The 19148-nt window shown below is 35.1% G+C and overlaps 1 protein-coding gene and 1 pseudogene across 1 annotated transcript in view; one reads left to right on the plus strand and one right to left on the minus strand.

Annotated features, from left to right (window-relative positions):
• Window positions 1-19148, plus strand: part of LOC105663762 (uncharacterized) — a 46610-nt gene that overhangs the window by 8410 nt on the left and 19052 nt on the right. The window lies entirely within an intron of this gene.
• LOC105663197 (uncharacterized) lies at window positions 6369-7771 on the minus strand (annotated as a pseudogene).

The following is a 19148-nucleotide window of genomic DNA, read 5'->3' on the forward strand; positions in this document are numbered from 1 at the left end:
TTCAGGTGTCGTAATATTGATGTATGGTCAACTTCCATTTTGATGGCAAGTTCCCTTGTGGATACAGTTGGATCCGTTTCCACCAATGATTTTAACGTATTGTTGTTCACAGTCGTTTTGGGTCTATCGCGTGGCTTATTTTGTAAGGAAAAATCACCGGAAAAAAATTTTTCAAACCAACGCTGTACTTTACGGTCGTTAACGGTATTCTCCCCAAATGCCTGGTTTATATTGCGTGCAGCTTCTGCAGCATTATGACCGAGTTTATACTCGTATAAAAAAATTACACGAATATCGGTTGAATTCATATCGGTGTAAAATTCAAAATAAATAACGAAAGGAAACACTTTTGACAAAATCTTCTTCGTTGAAATGTGGTTCTGAGAATGGAGAATACGACTATAAACAAGGTTATGCAAAACAAAAAAGCATAATGAAAACAGGGAGACAACTTTTCGCACCTAAAAAAAAAACGACATTTCATATGCACCAACCTAATAATATATAAATTGTTATTACATTGTAAATATTTAAATACGTTAAATGATGATCAAAGTAAGAAAGACACCAGAAACGCACCAATTTTTTCTGATATTTTTCAATTTATTTAAAAAACTATGGGTCTAGGCGAAAATCTAACCATCGCACATGACAGAGTAGACATTTCTGCAGAAGAAAGCATCAAGCGAAGTTACAAAATCGCCTTTGCTTTCTTTTTATAAAAAAAATAGTTCAGCAAACCACGCGCCGCTGTGCGATGGTTAGATTTTCGCCTAGACCCATAGTTTTTTAAATAAATTGAAAAATATCAGAAAAAATTGGTGCGTTTCTGGTGTCTTTCTTACTTTGATCATCATTTAACGTATTTAAATATTTACAATGTAATAACAATTTATATAGTTTTATTCAGGATAATTCACAGATTCTTCTCGTGTAAAAAGCCACTGAATAGCTGCTACGGTAAAAGCACAAAAAATTTCCAAAGCTGAAAATTTGCAATTTTTTTTAAAATTAATTTTCTCCAAAACTGTACGTCCTAGAGAAAAACGGATTTCAGATTCGTATTCAGCTCGCAAAAATCTATAAGAATTTCATAATAGCCGTTACGAAATCAGTTGACTGTTGGACAGTGTGTTCGTGAAAAATCCCGAATCGACGAAACATCAACACCTTGTTCTAGCTGTCTCACTCCCGCGCGGGTTGCCTCTTGATTGCCTCTCTTTTGAAATTATTTATTTAAATAATATATTAAAAAAATGCACTTTTTTTTTCAATTTCTCACCCTAAATGCAGTTCGATTTTTTTGCAGATTTGTATACGAAAAATATGGATCAAAATAGGGGATACGTGTTTTTAGAATTTTTTGTTTATTGCAATTTAGCAATAATTATTACATATACAATTTTCTCCTACTTTTTACGGAGAAATGATTTGAGATTTGTTTTCGAAGAGGGTGAGCCCTTTTTATACCATAATTTGTCACGTTTTTAACAATTGAACAATATCAGATGTTTATTGTTTCATCGGTAGCCAGGGAAGGTCCAGCGAACAGGTATAAATCCGCCGCGGTACCTGTCGTCGCTATACGGAACATGGGTTTCTATGGCCAATGAAACTTTTAGCCGAAGATATACGTTTATTTATTTAACTTTTAATAATGAATTTCTTCATTGAATTTCATTATTGTGCACACTATATAGCTGTTGACTCGTGAGCAAAATAGTCAATTTTCATATTGAAAGATACTTTCGAGAATGCTCACTTCACACGCAGACTTCACGGCGAATGAATATTTGAAAATGTTGGATAGTGAATAATATGTTAAAGTTCCATGTAACACTTATTATATTTAATAATACTGTTTCGACGGTGATGATGAGTCGTCGAATTGCCGGAACGCTCAGCGCTGAGCTAGATAACGTGGGAGTTGATTAGGTGCAAGAAAAGTGCAATAAGGACAGTTTACAAAGTTTATTTAAGAAGCTAGATTCACGAACGACTTTATACACTCACGATTACACGATAACAATTTGACTGTACACTTTATATTTAACGACATATAAAGAAATATATATATATACAGTTTGAATAGCAATGAATTGTCTTTGTTTAACGGTTAACAATTTGGGTCGAGCCTTGGGCGGCTTCGCCAAACTAGAATCTAATTGTAAGTGTCTTTTATGTGGCGACGCGGTCGCGCTTAGCTAAGTCACTTAACGGAGCTTAATCTCGCAGAGATGTTCGTTCGCGATTATGTTAGCGTGAGTATTCGTAAATCAGTAGGTGCGCTCAAGAGTTTCACGCTCTTATACGAGGTGTGACACAAAAGTAACGAGACTAGTCCAATAAATCATTGTACCTGCAGAATCAGTTCTCCGTGACATTATCACCTTCAAAGTAGTCCTCTTCAGCATTCACACACTTTTGCATTTGGTGCTGCCATTGCTACTAACAATTCTGGAACGAGGTTTTTGGAAGTCCCTTTAGGAGATTCTCCGTTTCTGCCTGAACCTCTTTAACTGAAGTGAAATAGGTTCCCATTAAGCAAAATTTAACTTTAGGAAATAAAGAAAAGTCTCATGGAGCCAAATCAGATGAATAAGGAGGATGCCCCATCACAGTAATATTTTTACTGGTCAGAAACTACTTGGCAGACAGTGCCGTGTGAGCGGATGCATTGTCCTGGTGCAACGACCATCCATCGCTTCATGACTGTGGCCTTTCTTTCCAATTTTTTTCACTAAATCTTTTTAGGACTTTAATGTAATAGTGTTGGTTAACAGTCTGACCACTGGGAAACCACTTAACCATTACAATTTCATTAATGTGGAATTTTGATTTTGACATGCGTGCTTTTTTGGGTTTTGGGGATCCTGGAGACTTCCACTCCATTGACTGGCGCTTACATTCTGGGTCATAGGTAAAAATCCAAGTCTCATCACATGTTACAAAATATTTCAACAAATTTTACAAAAAACTTGATGTTTATATGCAGTTCGACTTTTACGTTAGACATTTTTCCGGTAGAATGCAGTTGCACGTGTTCACTAAATAACGCAATACTTTCAAATGGTATGACCGATTCAATCGAAATTGGCAACATGGATAGAGGAGGTATGTGGGATGATGCTACAAAAAACAATTTCTGCCAATTCCATTGTTTTTTCAAGCTACAGACCTAGTCTCGTTACTTTTGTGTCACACCTCGTATGTACTCGCCAGGATTCCACGATTGGAGAATTCAATTTTTCTCCGTTGCGGCAGTTCGAGGATCCAAACAAAGAGTGAAGTTTTGCGGATCGCCTGATTGGCTTAGCTGTTGCCGTGCGCCGGTTTGACGGTTGGAGTCGCGACAACAGCTAGGCTAGAAAAACAAGACACCGCCAACGACTTTTGCTGATGTTGTGGAACGGTGACTAGAAAAAGTGTATTTTTCGCGGTTCTAACGGTTTGCTTTTACCTCTTTGTTTGGATTCTCGAACAAATACAACTACAAAAATTTCAGAGTACAAGTTAGTGAATTCTATCGGACGGCACGTAGAGGATGATTTTTATGTTGTTCGTATGCTAGTATGTTTTGATCTGATCTTTCTCGCAAAATTTTCTATCAACATTAACTTTTTCTTATAGTGGGGGCTTTTTCTAACGACGTTTCTGTTGGTTATTCGAGATTTTCTCTATTTTGGGGAAATGGCATACATTTGGCGGGGACTACCGTTAGACTCAGGTAGGCTCTGAAGCTTCGATGTTTAGGGCGGTTAAGATTGTAAATTTTTTAAACTTTCTTAAGTGTGTAAAACCGGTGACCTTTTTTATGGCATCTATAAGGGTAATTATGTATAATACTGAACTTTTTGGCTTTATGATCTTCGGAGGTTTCCTCGAAATATGTTTTTCAAATTGCCCTACCTGAATAGTTAAATTTTGTTACCTTGGGAGGTCACGGGTCACTTAAACGAATTTATACAATATTTGTTACGCAGTAACAATAGCATAATCTTCAGAAGCAAGCATTCAACTTTAACTTTATCAATTTTTATTACATTGCCTTTTGTGAATAAATTTATATCTAAATTCAATAAAATTAAAGGATTAGAAATTTTTCGAACAAAATTTTCTAAATTATGTCTTTTATTTTGAAATGATTTTCTAATGTATTATAAACGGTAGTAAACGTAAAAGATGTAATAATGTTATGCATTATGAAATCGAAACGGATATCAGTATTTGTCAGCGTATATTTTGTAAAAGTGACATAGTTTTAATTTGTTTGAAACTAAAGTCAACGGGATTATCAAAATGTTCCAATCTGCTACTGATGCAACCATGCTGTAACCATGCGTACTTAAACAGTTTTTTATACCTAGGTGCGGACAATTGATTATGAATTAATGGACACATTTTGACAATTATGTCCAATGCCCGTACGTTAATTTGTAAATCTAACGTAGGCAAAAGATTTAATATTTCATGCGCGAAATTTTTCCATGTTCTATAACCACATACATCAGAAGGTTGTATTAATCCAATAGCGATTTTTTAATGCTTAAAACTGTCAAAGTTTTATTTGGCGATATGATATTTCTTATCAAAATTTAAAAAAATTAAAAAATGATTAAAAAAGTGATATTTTCAGAGTAACCCAACCTAACAATATATATCTTACAATCGTGAAGCAATTCTTGATCAACAGATGTAATTTCTTTAATTGCATGTATTCTACATAGTTATGAAGATATTACACTACGCACAAGTACAATTTACGCGTTAAGATCCTCCGTGCGTCGAATACTGCCACCAATACGCGCCCATAACGCGGATCAAATGTGATATCTGACTTGAACGACATATTTTTATGGAGGCACCTTTGGACCTTCAAATTCTTTTTTTAAATAAGTTAGTGTAAAAAATGTAATATAATACAATTTCCAGAATATTACGTATAGAAATCAGTTGTGCACCGAACGGAAGGTATAAAATGTACGTATAACTTCAACGACAATAATATTTTTTCCATAAGCGAAATAAAAAATTCCAATTTATCCGTATTTTGTCTTTTGACCTATAGTTTACATATGTGAAATTTGATCAAAATAGTACAAAGTTTTATAAAAAAAATTTGCAAAATAATGTTAATTTTTAACATATTTTTTAAACAAATAAATTTTTCAAAAATCCACTTACGCCATATTATTGGCCTTCTGAAACAGAAAAATTTGCACTTTTAATTTTTTGTCTAGGCCTAATAGTTCCTGAGATATTCGAGAGAATATATTTTGCAACCCCAACTTTGGGGGCCATTTTCACCCCTTCAGCATGGACGATGGCCGATAAAAAAAAAATACGTATCAAATATTTTTTTGCGTTCTATATCATACTCAAAGCGCATCAAAATCGGCGATTGGCGATTGGGTAATGTTCCTTGTCAGTATACATCCCGCATACGCCACACAGGCGTTTTGTCAAGTAGTCTTACTTGTGCGAGAATACGACCTCCTCGTGTTTAACACAGATCGCGTCAATTAGATATGCTTTTCCTGTTATTTTCTTCTTTTCTTTTTTTCTTCTTCTCTTTTTTTTCCCCTTCTTTCGGTATTTGTGTAGCACGCCCTATAAACTTTCGCGACCACGCAATTCAGGATTTTTCGTAACAATGAGTCTACTTTGTTGCGCATGCGCATTTGGCTCGCATCCTGCTTTCCTAAAGCCGAATTTTGCCTATTACCGATTCTTGATCCTTAACTGGTACGTACGCCCTCTTGATGCGGTCCTTATGTACTATCCTTTTCTGGGGTTTTCCCCTAATTTGTAGCTCTACAGTGTTGTCCCCAACGTTTCTAGATATTATATGCGGGCCAGTGTATTCTTTCTTTAGTTTATTTTCCCGTGGTGGATTGAGTAGGAAGATATTTTCGCCGGTTTGATAATATACAGGACGTATTTTCTTGTCGTAATAAAACTTTTGTCTATGTTTAGCTTGCTGCAAATTGTTCCTGGTTGTGTTCAGAAGATTGTGTAATGTTGTAATTAGGTTGTCAACGAAATCTGGAAAAGTGCTGATGTCTTCTTCGACGACGAATTTTGACGGCTATCTTACTTTTTTGCCAAATATTAGTTCGTGCGGTATAAATTTTGTTCCTTCATGTACGATTGTATTATAGGAAAAGAGAGCTTGAGGTAACCATTCGTCCCATTGTTTTTGTTCTGTTTTCTAATGCTTGAGATATTCGTGAAAAAAGGTGATTTTCGGAAATTTTTAAAGTAATAATCGTACAAGTTATAAGGTTAGAATAAAAGAGGTTTTATTATATATATTTTGGAGATAGTTTGTAAATTTTTATAAATAATTTGGGTTAATAATGGCGGCTGTAGGTACTAGCAAGTAACAACACCATTTCCTTGAATGGGGTACACGGCCGGATTGTTTTTTCATAAACACATGGTCCTAAATCAAAAAATCCAAATTTTTCCATTATTATATGCCTAAATCTATGGAACATCGTACGGAAATTAAAAAATATTAATAATTGTTAGTTTAGTGTATATATAAAGAAAAGTTTCGAAAAAACGGCAGAAAATTTAGCATTAAATTGTTAATAAAAAGTTAAGTAGTTAATTAATCAAAAAGACCGTACGACGTTCACTGAGTTATGTTGTTTTGCACCTCTCCACAAAATTTCAAGTTGATTAGTTGAAAACTTTTCGAGTTATTTATTCGGCCAATTCAAATAAAGTGATTTCGAGAAAAACGCGTTTAAAATTTTGATTGCCATTCAGCATAAGAAATTTGTTATGTACCTTTAATCAGCGATGCCTGCACCATACATTTGGCCTTCCATGTGCACATCCTCCATGTCCTTTTCCTTCCTGCTAGATCTAAGACTCAATCTTGCTATTTTTGTAGCCTCATTCAATGATCGTTCCGAGAACTGTATCCGACGGGCGTCGGCTTGCAAGCAAAAATTGTAGCAATTTTCTCCAACAGTCATATCTAAGGTTTTCATCACTTCCATTATAGTGGATAGTCCATCGTTGAAGATGAAGACAGCCATATTTGCAGCAATATCCAATACATTTTTGCCACTGGATACCGTTTTCGGAGCCATAGACCGCATTGAAACTTTCGTTGCTATTTTGGGTGAAGCCACCAATGCAGCGTGTTAGTAGATCGTTGTTGGTAAGTTCTTCGTATATAGGTTTTATGGCTGTAAACACTATATTTGACATTGGAGATTTGTGCTTATAATTGTCCAATGTATCTGTGGCCTTCGCCTTTTGTCAGGAGCACCAAGAATCCTCTCCAGGTGGGCACTTGTCGTGCTGTGGGTTTTCATCCGTTGATATTTTATGATATAATGTTGCCCAAACACATCCCTCATTTTCTCGACGGATTCATGGTGTCGACGGATGGCTAAACCATAATATATACTTAGTTCATCGATGAGTTTTCCTGTGAGATTGCCTTCTCCTCCAAAACCCTTCGTCTGCTTCTTCAAATTGCGCAATCTCGTGCCCATGCGTTTTTGCACGTGATCGATGCACTCTTTTTTTTCTACGTCGATATCGTTATAGGGCTTTGCATCTAAAATACCTTTAAAAACCTTGGTGTCCCGGTTACCAATATAATATTGGTACTTTGCATTGTATAACAATGTGGAGTGTTGGAACATTTCCATCATTGCGTCGACCTCCATTTTACTAGCAGATCCCTCATGATTCACTTGACATTCGTCATCGTGCTGCTTCTTCCATTCTGCATATTCTTCAGTGTCAATTTTGTTTTTCCAAAATTCACATGACTTGCAATATTTGGACTTCACCACCATATCTGTAAGATAAATAGGTAAAATAAAAGTGAAGGTAAGGTTTTCACTGAATAAACGGTGGGCGTTTTTATATGAAATACTAAATACTTTACTGAAAACGTTTCACGGCAAATGCCAATACAGGAATGTCTCTCTAGACACGATTGAGGATACCCCCGTCAGCATGGTTGTTTATGGCAGGCACTTAGGCCCAGCGAAGTTTCCCTGAGGAAGGGAAATGCACTGACAGAAAGCACATGGCCCGTGTCGACCGTTTGTCGATTTTCTATTTCCTTACATAATATTATTTTCTTTCCGCGGCGGTATTCAAAGTTTTACGCAGTTGAATTTTCTGCCTCCACGACGCGTTTTAACCATTCTCAGATACACTCGTAGGCACATCGGCTGAATATATTAACTGATCGAATGAAATAAAATAAAGCAGATGTAACTACTGCCCAAGCGGCTAACAAAACTTAACCCTTTGCACTCGGCACGATTCTGGACGTTGCACAGTGGCGAAAAACGGCGAAAACGTGGACAAAAGTCAAAAAATGAAAATCGCAATTCTTGAAATCCGTTTAATGGAATTATTTTATAAGGAATCTGTGCATACTGTTTTCACAGTTTTAATGATTTTATTACTACCATTTCGAAGATATGAGCCTCCAAAGTTGAACATTTTTTAAAGTCAATTTTTCCGGGTAAAGTTTAACATAATGCTGTTCATTATTTTTTAAATATTATGTTCATCCATTATTATCGGCTGTTTATATGATACTTTAACATTATAATTATGTAGGTTGCACAACAAAATGTTTATTATTAACACTGATATGGAAAAACATATAAACCATAGTCATATTTAATGTTTGTGTAAGGTAAAAGTTGTGATCTTCACCTCGGTTCACCTACCAAATAGGCTTAAATGAAAGCTGGAAGCTTCCCGAACAAGAATCTATAACAATATCTTGCGGTAATTTGCGGTCTTATGAGCTATTCCCATTTTTGTCCATATGCGCACCCTATTAACGCGCGCGACAACAGCAGTCCCGGACGTTTCACAGTTAACAAAGTTTAACATAATACTACTTAATTATTATTTAATTATTATATTCATCCAGTTTTATTGGCATTTTTTATGGTACTTTAGTATAATAATTATGTAGGTTGCATATCAAAAGGTTTATCTTTAACACTGATACAAACTGAAAAAGGAGATATAAACCATAAACGTACTTAATGTTTATGTAAGGGAAAAGTTGTGAATTCCACCTCGGTTCATCTACCAAATAGGCTTAAATGAAAGCTGGAAACTTCCGGAACAAGAATCTGTAAAGATATCTTGCGGTAATTTGCGGTTTTCTGAGTTATTCACATTTATGTTCACGCGCGCGCCCTATTATCATATGTGACAACAGCGGTTTCGAACGTTTTTCAAATATGTCGTCGCTGACCGTTGCAAAAAGTCTTGTTTTGTAGGTGAGATTTCAATATCCACACCCATATATATATATTACATATTAGATATTTAAACATTATTAAATAATTTAAAAAATAAAAATTTATTTGCAATTTCTGATAATAAAAAATGAATTTGCTAATGAAAAAAATATTATTATGATAGTTCAAACATTCAAGTTTAAAATGAAAAAAGATTTAATTAATTTCGATAAATAGTTTACGAGATAAAAATTCATACGTACTAGTTAACTAACCGTATTAGTTAACTAACAAATCAAAATTCGATTTTTAACACAAAAAACTAATTTGTAACACTAATGTAATCATTTTATCGAAAAACATTTAAATAATTTATCTCAGAATCGAAGATATTAGTTTTGTCCACGTTTTCGCCGTTTTTCGCCACTGTGCGTTGGTTACCAGCTACTTGACGCTACTTTGCGGCAGAAACGTGCTTTTACAGACCCTCGTATTATTTAGTATGGTTTTTAACCGACTTCGAAAAAGGAGGAGATTACTCAATTTGATCAGTATATATTTTTTTTTTTTTTCTATGTGTGCCCGCCGATTACACCTAGCTGGATGGACCGATCGGAACGAAACCTTTTGCATCTGGTAGGTTCTGACTCCCCATTGGTACCATTATCAAAAAATTTTTTATTTTTTAATTGCAAAGTATTGTTATTGCAAAAAACCGGCAACTTTTGAAATAAACTTTTCTCAATTTTAGTGCGCTTTTAATATCTTATCACGGACATGATTCTGAACAATTTTGTTCATATACAAATTTCGCGGAAAGCTTTAGTTTTCGAGATATTAACGAAAAATTGTTGAAAAGTTTTGAAATCAACTTTGGACGATTTTAATGTCCTTTTAATATGTTATCAGGGGCACGATTCTGAACAACTTTTTCCTTATCCGCAATTAAGGTGAAGCTTTAGTTTTCGAGTTATTAGCGAAAAACTATTGTTACTAATATATTGAATTCTACGTATGCCTCCGTGTCTCTGGTGGTGTATGAGTCAACACGCAGTCGCCGATTTTCTACTGTTCCTATAATCACGTCTTGTCGGCCGATAAAAAGCGTGAAATAAAATAATTTTAAGAAAAAAAATGCGCCGACTTCGAAATGCACTAAAAAGTATAAAATAATTTCTATTTCCTAATGAAGTAATTTCTATTTCATTCAATCATACAATTACGTAACAGATATGAATGAAACCTATTTACTCGTTAGGTAGTATATTAAATACATTTCAACCTTTTCGGAGGCGGCGCATAATTAAAAATACTTCAGTAAACGTTGCTGCCAATAACCAGTTGACTGTGGTATGACGTATTGGAAATTAATAAATCCTGAGAAGGAATAAGAACCATTATAGATATATCTGGTAATATACGTAAATGTAACGACTGCATCTTCATTTCGCAACGTATCTGATATAAATGAAATTGAATCGACTTCGTTCGCATGTGGAAGCCATGGATCTAAGAACCTATAAACGGAGCCCACGACGCGGGAATTACCAAATTTGCGACAGATGGGCTCTATCTTTATAGTATATGCGGCGATCGAGTCTTTCCGTCGCATACTCTATGAATCTAGATAGACCATAGTTACATTCTATACGCACTAACACCTACTTCGCGGCGTGCTGTCGAGTTATATGTATAGAAAGAATAATAGCTATACAAGCTTTGCCTATGTTCGGCTGTCCAAAGGTTGACATGTTCAAGAAAATCATTTAATTTTGCGCCGCCTCCGAAAAGGTTGAAATGTATTTAATACACTACCTAACGAGTAAATAGGTTTCATTCATATCTGTGACGTAATTGTATGATTGAATGAAATAGAAATTATTTTATACTTTTTAGTGCATTTCGAAGTCGGTGCATTTTTCTTCTTAAAATTATTTTATCATATGGAATGTTCTGGAAATCCTAGCTGTCTAATGTTTCTTTGAGGAGGGCTCTAGAACATTCCTGGTCGCGTTTAGAATATACGAGGTGTGACACAAAAGTAACGAGACTAGGTCTGTAACTAGAAAAAACAATGGAATTAGCAGCAATTGTTTTTGTGGCATCATCCCACATACCTCCTCTATCCATGTTGCCAATTTCGATTGAATCGGTCATACCATTTGGAAATATTGCGTTATTTAGTGAACACGTGCAACTGCATTCTGCCGGAAAAATGTCTAACGTAAAAACCGAACAGCGAATAAACATCAAGTTTCTTGTAAAATTTGTTGAAATCTTTTGTAACATGTGATGAGACATGTATTTTTACCTATGACTCACAAAGTAAGCGCCAGTCGATGCAATGGAAATCTTTAGGATCCCCAAAATCCAAAAAAGAACGCATGTCAAAATCAAAATTCGACATTAATGGAATTGTAATGATTGAGTGGTTTCCCAGTGGTCAGACTGTTAACTAACACTATTACATTGAAATACTAAAAAGACTTCGTGAAAAAATTAGGAAAAAAAGGCCACAGTTGTGAAGCGATGGATGGCTGTTGCTCCGGGACAAAGCACACGGCACTATTTGTCAAGCAGTTTCTGACCAGCAAAATTATTATTGTGATAGGGAATCCTCCTTATTCGCCTGATTTGGCTTCATGCGACTTTTTTTTATTTCCTAAAGTTAAATTTTGCTTAAAGGGAACCCATTTCACCTCAGTTGAAGAGGTTCAGGCAAAAACGGAGAATCGTCCGAAAGGACTTCCAAAAACCTCGTTCCAGAATTGTTACCAGCAATAGCGGCGCCGAATGCATAAGTGTGTGAATGCTGAAGGGGACTACTTTGAAGGTGATAATGTCACGGAGAACTGATTCTGCAGGTAGAATGATTTATTGGACTAGTCTCGTTACTTTTGTGTCACACCTCGTATGTATATATATATATTCATACTTCCGAGGCTTACAATAATTGTTTAGAAATCAATTAACGGCATATGAAGAGGTATACAATGTTTAAAATATGGTAAAAAAATGTAAAAATAATGATATTTTTAATAAAAATGCTGATTGCCCCTCTTCACAGGAGGTGATTTTAAATTATATATTTAATAAACATTGCAACCAACAACAAATTCCAAAAACACGTATCCTCTATTTTTGTCCATAGTTTACGTACACGAAGTTGCAAAAAAATAGATCAACATTTAGTGCAAAAATTTAAACAAAAATTATAAATTTTCAAAATATTATTTAAACAAATAAAGTTTATTGAAATTTTTTTTCGCACAAAAATTGCCTATTTAAAGACGAACAATTTACAAAAAGAAGAATCCAATTATCTTCTTTAATTCCGGAGATATTCCCAAAAATATGATTCCAACCCCCAACTTCGAGGGCTGTTACGCTGTTAACAGCCGTTTAATTAAAATTAAACAGTTACGCTGTTTAATCGGCCTAGTAGTCCCTACATCAATTCTATGTTCTGTTAACATGGTGCACGAAGGTCGAAGAGCTGGTGGGAGAAGCTTGGTTTCGAAAAATCGATCTAATTTTCCTCATTGTTCGGGAGTAACTTCGAAAATTCCTAAACATGACGGATCCGGGACGGAATGTTGCACGTTGTCTTTTATATCGAAAGCGAATTCGATCGCGGGATCGGAAGAAAAGCACCACATTGTGCGAGAGAAATCGACGACTACACCAAATAAATTTAAGAAATCCATTTCGACGATACACGGATGTTCAAAGCATCTCGATCGGTAACAAACGTAACGGTACGCAGTCCTCCCAATGATATGAAACGGAAGTTGAAAAGAAGAATTTGTATGCTTTTTTTTTCTATTAACGTCCGGGATCGGTACTCGACGGTTAACCGCCTCGGTTATAAGGACATGCTGTAAACAAATTCGGCCGGGTTACTACGCGCTCGCTCGTGGCCTTGACGTTCCTTCGAGAATCGCTTTGTCCGCTAACGAAAATAAGCCGAAATATCCGACTCGAGGTTGTACACAATGCCCATCTACGGTTCGAAATTTTAACCGTTTAGGGAAGACAGTGCGGTACGAGAACGCGTGTTTATAACACCTCAACGGGTTACGACATTATTGTCCCCGACACTTTTTCTGCCCGGTATTTTAGTCTGTCTTTTGTCACGTCCTGGCGTGCAAAGGAAATTAGTAAAATTTTAAATTTTGGTTAGGAAGTGAAATTTCAGGCTTTTGGCCAAGCAGCACTTTCTTCCGTCGTTAAGGCCAGGACTTCCAAATTTCTTTTTCCAAATGTTTTAGTCTGTAATGTTCGTATTGCGTGTCGGTTGGCGGTATGTTCTCCAAACGGGGGTAGTGAATTTTCAAACCTAATTGGACGTAGTTCCCAAGGTTTCCAAGATTCGACGGCTGCAAAAACTGAGACACGTGGCGCGGGTTGTTTATCCTTCGGCACGTCAGCGACGACGGGAGATGTGGTGTTAGAAGACATGCGAGTACAATATTCATTCTATATACGCGAAAATATCCTTTACGATATACAGTATTCACTCCGTAAATGTTAAAAAGATCTCTACCGTAAATGTTAAAATTCTATCCCCACTACTGGGGGGATCCCCCTCGAAATCAGTCAATAATGAAACACGATCGGTCGCCGAAACGACGAAGATCGAATATCGGTGAGACACATACTAATGCAAGCAAAGGAAAAGATTGTAACTTTCTTATTTCTTACTATTTTTTCATGAAACTTTTACTGTTTATTGCGTGTGTAACGAGTGATTAAAGTTTTTAACATAAAAGAGGACGGCGAATGGAAAAGAAAGAGAAGCAGAAGGTTGACGGGTTTCGGCAAACATGAAAGACTCGTGCGTCTTCTGTCTTTTAAATTCAAAAATCAAAATTCTTTATTTTTGGGGTTTCATCAATGAAGCTTTGATTATCGTATTCGTCTCGTTTTTCTGATTAAAATGGTACCAAACACGATATAATTAAAATCATAATTACTTGTATAGCAAGCCTTTAGGAGGAATTCGCACCTCTACCGTAAATGTTACATCCCAAACTTTTATGACTTGTTACATAAGTAATTACGATCGTAATCATATCGTGTTTGGTGTCATTTTAATCAGAAAAATGAGACAAATACGATGGTAAAAGTTCCATTGACGAAAAACCAAAAATAAAGAATTTTAATTTTTAAATTTAAAAGACAGAACACGCACGAGCCTTTCATGTTTGCCGAACGCTCGAAACTCTATCCCTCTTTGTCTTTTGTATCGCTGTCTCTTTCTACGTTCGGCACACTACAAAAAATGTAGGACCTCTACCGTAAATGTTACAATCGAGACCGGCAAAAGTAACATTTACGGAGTGAATACTGTATACATATGCCAATGCAAATATAAAACTTTTTTATTTTTGACTTTTTCGTTATCAAACTTTTACCAATTAATTCTTGATATTTTTCCGATTAAAATGAGACCAAACACGATATAATTTGGACTATATTTACTGGTTTAATTGACGATAAAAGTTTCTAACGCAGAGAAGGATAGCGAGTGAAGAAGAAAGAGACACTGCGGTCGTGGCAGTCGCCAAAGATCAATAGTCTGTTCAATTGTTTGCAATGCTTATGCATTGCTAACTTTTTTATTTTTAATCTATTTTTTATGCAACTTGTTTCATCATATTCGTAACATTTTGTTGATTAAAATGAGACCAAACACGGCGTAATTCGGGACACATTTACTTCTACATAATAACTTATCGGAGTAAAGTTCTCATTTATAAGCAAAACACGATTGAAACCAATTATGTAACTGCTTCAAATATTAAGCGATTTATAAATTTAATTATCTAAATTTAGGGGAAGAACTTCAAGGTTGCAAACAAAGTAAAAATAAATATATTTAAGGGATATTTTTGATTTAATAATATAGACCATTAATTATTATAAACATAAACATAATGTAAATATATTATAAAATATAAAAGTAATATAAATATAAACCATTAACTTTAATTTGTTTCGTCTTTTCTTCAATAAGTATGCATCATGTATTCATTGTTAAATATTACCTAAACAAAAAATTTATTTTAATTATGCTTAGAATAAAATGACGCATTCCTCAATATTTAATTACGTATATTAAAAATGGTCTTACCTAAAATTTCTAGTTTTAATCCTGTTAAAATAAACTGTGTTGGAAGGGAATAACGATTTTTAAATTCATCTAAACAGGAGAATGCATCCTCCACTCTTTTCCTCTCTTCGCCCTTTTCCTCAATCATCTCCGTTATTTCATCTTTGTCCTGGCTCGTTCCTTGGTCAGCTCCGTCAGCCTCCTTTGGATATCTGCTTTCTTCGGCCGTACATATGGATAGGTAATCTGAAATATCATGTATAGTTATATTTTGTTCAGAAAATTGTGTGCATGTATGTTGCATTTGTAAAATCATTTTTTCTTCCTCTTCTTCTTCTACAGCTGCTTCTGTTTCCATTTGAGACTGAGGAATAATCTTATTCCACGCATTTCTGATATTATTCTGCGTCACTTCGTTCCACGTTGTATTAATTATGTCAATGCAATCCTTAATTGTATATTTCGTGTAAAAATCTTTAACTCCATTTTCGTTTCGGAGTACGTATTGCATTAATTTGTGCCTGAAACATCTTTTCGTTTTTGCTATTATTCCTTGATCCATGAATTGAATCAAGGCTGTGGTATTTGGAGGTAAATATATAATTTGGAATTTATCTTCATGCGTGTAATTTGCTGGAAATTTATGGCTCGCACAATTGCCAGTTAAAAGTATTACTTTTCCCGATAATTCGTTCTGTAAATGAAATGATTGCACCGATTTTTTAAAATGATTGTCAAACCAATCAACGAATAATTCTTGGTCCATCCACACATTTGATTGAGCTTTAAATATTACGGGCAAGTTATTAGTAATGTTTCGTAACGCGCGTGGTTTTTTATATTTATTGATAAAAATTGGCATCATTTTGTGCGTCCCCGTCACATTTGCACAAAATCCCACTGTTGGATGATGGGGTTAAGCAGGAGCTGATCAACTTTTTTAAGATTGGATTTTCGAGGGCAATCCGGTGAAACTTCCAATAAAAAACGACTTTGGACACTACTTGTAGCTCAATTGATTGTCAGTTTATTTAATAAACACGTAAAGAACAGAACGAACGTAACGATACGAAGATAATAAAGATTGGTAAATAAATAATGGTTTGGTTCGGTTATGCGGTTAACGATTCGTCAACGACTGTATACAAAAATCGGTTGCGACAAAAATCTCGAAAAATTTCCGTAGGTAAGGCGCATGCCCAAACGCTAATTAGTTGGCATTTTTCTCGACTGACAAGGAAAGGCACGCAAGTGTCCCCCTCCGATTTTGATGAAACTTCGTAGATTTGTTAAGCAGGCAAAAATAAGGGACACGTATTTTTTTTTATCGGCTGAGACGCGGGTTTAAGGGGTGAAACAAGCCCTTAAAGTTTCGACCCCTTTTGGCTATCTCGAAAACCATACGAGATACATTAAAACTTCTAATAGAAAAGTTGTATGGTTTCTTGCGTATAATAACAGGATGTTAACAAATTTTGCAAAATACAATTTGTTTATAACAAAAAAATTTTTCATAACCCTATTTTACAAATTATTCAAATTTGTATAATGACAAAAAGTGTAGAGAATTTTATTACAAATCCATTGGTACATATATATACAATATTGCCTCCTACAATTCCTCAGATTTTTATCATAAAGGTTCGCGCGCGCGCCCGCTGACGCTCCACACTATACTAAATCGGATGAAGTCGGACGATATTACACTGTCAGTCAACATTATTTATAAGCATAAATGAGAAATAATTACATTTGTGTTATAATTAACATTTATCATTAAAGTACATAGATATTCTATATGTTAATTTTATTAGAAATGATTCAAACGGTTTTCGATGCACCATGCACATGAAATAATTGCTGCGTCACTACATATGTGGCATAGTGGTTCATTATGTGATACATAGCAAAATACGGGATTTTGAAAATGAGGTCTTGATGATATGTATCTACTTTATACCATGGAGTATTTGAACCTCGATTACAGCAGACCATGTTCAAGGCGATGAATATTTTTGTTATGGCATCGACATCCGGAAAATTTACAAAAGAAAATTTTAAAACTTGGTTAACAGAAGTTTATTCTCCAAATACAAACAACAAAACAGCTCTATTATTAGATTCTTGGAGCGCGCATTGTTGTCGTAGGGTTGACGAAGCTATTCCGATAAATAAAGAAATAATGTTATTTATGATTCTAACTGGAACTAGAAAATATTTACAACTATTATACGTGTACGGATTTCGCGTATGGAAAAATTTTGTTTGTCGCTTTTCGGACATAGTTGTTATATTGTAATATGACATTAATCTCCACACACGAGATAGCATTCTAAAACTACAATGACTTGTTCATAATCAGTTTTCTTCACCACGATTTGAAAATTTCATTTTATGATATAAAAGTGGATTCATATCGTCAAAACCACTTCATTTTCCAAATACAATAGAATTTTGCTATGCATCACATAATGAACCACTGTCATATACATATGCCGTGACGTACCAATTATTACATATTATACTTAATGTCGGAAACCGTTGTGTTTGAAACATTTTTTCGAAGAATACCATTATTGCCACGATTATGTTCCCTAACTTATTCAAACTATTCGTTACCTATAAAATTGACATATCCATGTAATACCTATGTACTTTAACAATAAATGTTTTGTAATACAAATTTAATACAATTAACAGTTATGTATAACGCAAATATAATTGTTTTTATTTATGCTTAAAAATAACGTTGACTGGTAGTGTAATATCGTCCGATATGATCCGGTTTAGTATCATGCGGGCGGGCGCGCGAACCTTTATGATAAAAATCTGAGGAATTGTAGGAGGCAATATTGTATATATATGTACCAATGGATTTGTAATAAAATTCTCTACACTTTTTGTCATTATACAAATTTGAATAACTTGTAAAATAGGGTTATGAAAAATTTTTTTGTTATAAACAAATTGTATTTTGCAAAATTTGTTAACATCCTGTTATTATACGCAAGAAACCATACAACTTTTCTATTAGAAGTTTTAATGTATCTCGTATGGTTTTTGAGATAGCCAAAAGGGGTCGAAACTTTAAGGGCTCGTTTCACCCCTTGATCCCGCGTCTCAGCCGATAAAAAAAAATACGTGTCCCTTATTTTTGCCTGCTTAACAAACCTACGAAGTTTCATCAAAATCGGAGGGGGACACTTGCGTGCCTCTCCTTGTGAGTGCGCTGACGCTATCTAATCGCGGTGCGTTCTAGCGCGTTCGAACGATTCCGAACACCCACAGTTACTCTCTCTTTTTTAAGTTTTTGCCCATTCACGCGCACTTCACTGTTATTCACGAGAGTTTTCTCTAGCAGCGCTTTCCAAAGGAGTCCACTTTCGTCCATATTATATATGTATATTATTCAAATCAATATTTCCCTCATCTACGAGCTTTCTACAATCGTTTACAAATTGTTCCGCTGCACTTTTATCGACACTAGCTTGCTCACCATAAACGTGCGCTAATCTTATTCCATGTCTTTTAAATTTTGTTAGCCACACCGCACTGGCTTTAAAATGCGCCTATTTCTTCTTTTAATTTTGCTGCTTTTTCCAATAATAATGCGTCAGATATAAAATCCCACATGGCTCTTCTTTCGGTAAACCACGTAACCCACCGTTGCTCCAATTATTTGCAGACGGGTTACCTTATTTTTTGTCGACTTTTCTCCCTTTTATCTTTTTCTGCAAATTTTGAAATTACTGGTGCCTTCTCAAGGTTGCGTCGGATAGTTGTGT

Source organism: Megachile rotundata, chromosome 2, assembly GCF_050947335.1.
Source record: "Megachile rotundata isolate GNS110a chromosome 2, iyMegRotu1, whole genome shotgun sequence".
NCBI lineage: Eukaryota > Metazoa > Arthropoda > Insecta > Hymenoptera > Megachilidae > Megachile > Megachile rotundata.